Source organism: Gossypium arboreum, chromosome 4 (genome assembly GCF_025698485.1).
Source record: "Gossypium arboreum isolate Shixiya-1 chromosome 4, ASM2569848v2, whole genome shotgun sequence".
Lineage (NCBI taxonomy): Eukaryota > Viridiplantae > Streptophyta > Magnoliopsida > Malvales > Malvaceae > Gossypium > Gossypium arboreum.
The window spans coordinates 85,891,747-85,896,001 of record NC_069073.1 but is presented as its reverse complement, the minus strand read 5'-3'; the positions used below and the strand labels follow the sequence as shown (position 1 = coordinate 85,896,001).

Here is a 4,255-nt window from a genome sequence, read left to right as displayed (position 1 = left end):
AAGGAATCATACTACCATTCTGGCATCATTAGTAGGTAAAGCTTGGGCTTCCACCCATTGGACATATAATCGACGGCTACTAAGATGTATTTATTCCCAAATGAACTAGGGAATGAACCCATAAAATTGATACCCCAAACGTCAAATATTTCACATGAAAGCATGTACATTTGGGGCATTTCGTCACGTTTAGAGATATTACCTATTCGTTGGCATTTATCGCAAGTAGCAACATACATGTTGGTGTCTTTGAATAGTGTAGGCCAATAAAAACCTGATTCGAGTGTTTTATGTGTAGTCTTATTTCCACTGTGATGTCCCCCAGTCGGTCCTGAGTGGCAATGCTCCAATATTTTAAATACTTCTGACCTTGTAATGCATCTCCTAATGACTTGATCTGCACATATACGGAAAAGAAAAGGGTCTTCCCAAAAGTAGTTTTTCACGTCAGTAAAGAATCACTTCTTTTAATGATGTGTCAACCCTTTTGGGATAACGTTAGCGGCTAAAAAATTAGCAATGTCTGCAAACCAAGGTACTTCAGAATCAGATATAGCAAAGAATTGTTCTTCAGGGAGCAAATCATTTATTTCAACTTCATCTAGCTCTTTGGTACTTGAATTTTCAAGCCTAGAAAGATGATCAGCCGCGAGATTTTTAACTCCTTTCTTATCCTGAATCTCTAAGTCAAATTCCTGCAATAACAGAATCCATCGAATGAGTCGAGGTTTTGCATCAGTCTTAGTTAAAAGGTAGCGAAGAACAGACTGGTCAGTATTAATGACAACTTTAGACAATATTAGATATGGCCTAAATTTATCGAATGCAAAAAGCATAGCTAGTAGCTCTTTCTCCGTGGTGGTATAGTTTTCTTGTGTGGCTGTCAAAGTTTTGCTAGCATAATAGATAGGTTGAAAATGCTTGTCTCTTCGTTGTCCCAAAACTGCACCTACTGCAAAGTCCCTCGCATCACACATTAGTTCGAAAGGTAAATTCCAATCAAGTGCGATTATAATTGGAGCATTAATCAATTTATCCTTTAAAGTATTAAACGCTTCTAAACATTCCTGATCGAAATAAAAGGCACATCTTTTTCTAGTAATTTAGTCAAAGGCTTAGCTATTTTAGAAAAGTCTTTAATAAATTTCAATCCCTTTACTAGAAATTTTATGTCCTAACACAATACCTTCTTGAACCATAAAGTGACATTTTTCCCAGTTAAGTACAAGGTTCGTTTCCTCACATTTTATTAGAACTCGTTCTAAATTTTTAAGGCAAAGATGGAAAGAGTTACCAAATACCGAGAAGTCGTCCATAAATACGTCCACGATGTCTTCTACGAGTTTGTCAAAAATGGCCATCATGCAGCACTAAAAAGTAGTAGGAGCATTGCATAATCAAAAAGGCATTCTATGATAAGCAAATGTACCGTATGGACCTGTAAATGTCGTCTTTTCTTGATCTTCAGGAGCTATTAGGATTTGAAAATAACTAGAGAGTCTGTCTAAAAAGCAGTAGTACATGTGCCCTGACACTATTTCCAACATTTGGTCAATGTATGGCAGGGGGAAGTGATATTTTCTTGTGGCATCATTCAGCTTCCTATAGTCAATGCAAACTCTCCAACCTGTGACTGTCCTTGTTGGGATTAATTCATTCTACTCATTGGCTACAACAGTCATGCCTCCTTTCTTAGGAACAACCTGCACTGGACTTACCCAAGAACTGTTAGAAATAGGACAAATAATTCCAGCATCTAGGAGTTTAATTACCTCAGCTTTAACAACTTCTTTCATGTTGCAGTTCAGTCATCTTTGAGCTTGCACACATGGCTTATATTCATCTTCCATTAAAATTTTGTAGGTGCAAAAAAGATGGGCTGATCCTTTTAATGTCAGAAATTTTCCAAGCTATAGCCCTTTTATCCTCTCTTAATACTTGGAGTTATTCCTCTTTCTCCTTGGGTTGTAAGTTAGAAGCAATAATCACTGGTAATGTAGAATTATTTCCAAGGAATGCGTATTCCAACTGGTTTGGCAATTGTTTAAGCTCTAATTTAGGAGGTTCTTCAATAGAGGGTTTTTGCTTAAGTTCATCGTTTACCTTAATACCCTCATATTCCACTTGTCTTGGGAAGGGTTTATTGGAATTTAGTTCAGCTTTTATCTTACCTATCTCATAATCATCATCATCTACCTCCTTTCATTGAGCAAGACACAGTTCCAATGTGTCCTTATGTACAATTTCCTGAAAAGAATCTTGAGTAGCATGATCAATAGAGTCAATAAAATAACATGAGTCATCCTGTTCCCTAGAAAATATCATGGCATCATAAATTTTTAAAATAATCTCTTTGTCACCTACTCTAAGCACAAGTTTACCATCACCCACATCAATAATAGCCCTAGCGGTGGCTAAAAATGGACGACCTAAGATTAAAGGCACTTCAACATCTTCATCCACGTCAAGCATAACGAAATCAATAGGGAATATAAATTTATCTACTTTTACAAGTACGTCCTCTATAATACCCCTAAGACATTTAATAGATCTATGAGCTAGTTGAATACTCATCCTAGTGGGTTTAGGTTCCCCAAGACCAAGTTTTTTAAACATTTTATATGGCATCAGATTAATGCTAGCACCTAAATCAGCTAGTGACTTATCAACATTCAAACTACCAATTAAGCAGGGAACAGTAAAACTTCCTAGATCTTTCAGTTTGGTTGGTAGTTTATTTTGGAGTATGGCTGAGCACTACTCGTTAAGTTCCACTATAGATAAGTCTTCAAACTTCCTTTTATTTTTTAAAAGCTCCTTTAAAAATTTTGCATATGTAGGCATCTGTGATATAGCTTCAACAAAAGATAAGTTAATATGCAGTTGTTTAAAATGTTCAAGAAATTTACCGAATTGTGCATCCATGCGGTCTTTCTTCAACTTTTTTGGATATGGGATTGGTGGTTTGTATTCCTTTGGCATTGGATTGTCATTATTTTCGGGTTTTCCCTCCTCTCTTTCGGTTCTATCAGCTTCTTGTGCTGGCTTATTTTCAAATTTAGCTAACACTTTTCTACTCCTTAGTATAACTTCTTTTACATATTCTTTTGGATTGGGTTCGGTGTTACTAGGTAGACTTCTTGGTGGTCTCTCTGAAATCATCTTAGCCAACTGTCCAATTTGATTCTGGAGCCCTTGGATCGATGCTTGCTGATTTTTAAGTGCAGTTTTAGTGTTCTAAAAACTGGTTTCCACTACTGAAATAAATTTTGTCATTATCTCCTCATTGTTCAGCTTTTTCTCTTACTGGTAAGGTTGTTGTTGGAAGCTTGGAGGGGGTGGTGGTCTTTGATTCCATTGGCCTCCCCATGAGAAATTTGGGTGGTTCCTCCAACCTACATTGTAAGTATTACTATAAAGATTATTTTGAGGTCGAGGATTATTACCCATATAATTCATTTGTTCGTTCTCCATGTTGTGGCCATAGGGTGGGTATTTTGAATTGCTTGTTCCACCTCCACTTGCATCGCACTGCATTACTGGATGAACCTATGAAGAACCAAGTAACCAATCAATTTTTCTATTCAAAAATTTTACCTGATTAGAGAGCATAGTAACTGAATCAACGTTAAACACGCCGGCCGCTTTCGTTGGCTTTGTGCTCATGACTTGCCACTGATAATTATTCAATGTCATCCCTTCTATAAATTCGTATGCCTCTTCAGGTGTCTTATTATTAATAGCCCCACTAGCAGTTGCGTCAATCATCTATCTAGTCGAAGGATTTAGGCTGTTGTGAAAAGCTTGAACCTGTAGCCAAAGTGGGGGCCTATGGTGAGGGCACCTTCTCAATAGATCCTTGTATCTCTCCCATGCATCATAGAGTGTTTCTAAATCCATCTGCACAAAAGAAGAAATATCATTCCTTAGTTTAGTTGTTTTAGCCGACAGGAAATATTTAAGCAAAAACTTTTCGGTCATTTGTTCCTAAGTGGTGATTGATCCTTGTGGTAAAGAGTTCAACCACTATTTAGCCTTATTCCTCAATGAAAAGGGAAATAACCGAAGGCGAATGGCATCGTCAGAAATGCCACTGATCTTAAAGATGTCGCAGAATTCCAGAAAGTTTGCTAAATGAGTGTTCGTATCCTCGTCCTGCAAACCAACAAACTGAACAAACTGTTATATCATTCAAATCGTGTTAGGTTTCAGTTCAAAATTATTTGCAGCAATAGCAGGTCTAACTATACTCGAT

At 37.0% G+C, this 4,255-nt stretch overlaps 1 non-coding gene across 1 annotated transcript; it reads left to right on the top strand.

Moving 5' to 3' along the window:
• The first annotated feature begins 3,826 nt into the window (after nucleotides 1-3,826).
• Nucleotides 3,827-3,933, top strand: LOC128292309 (small nucleolar RNA R71). The gene has a single exon (XR_008282294.1). It is a non-coding gene; the product is annotated as a small nucleolar RNA R71 (small nucleolar RNA).
• The last annotated feature ends 322 nt before the right edge of the window (nucleotides 3,934-4,255 follow it).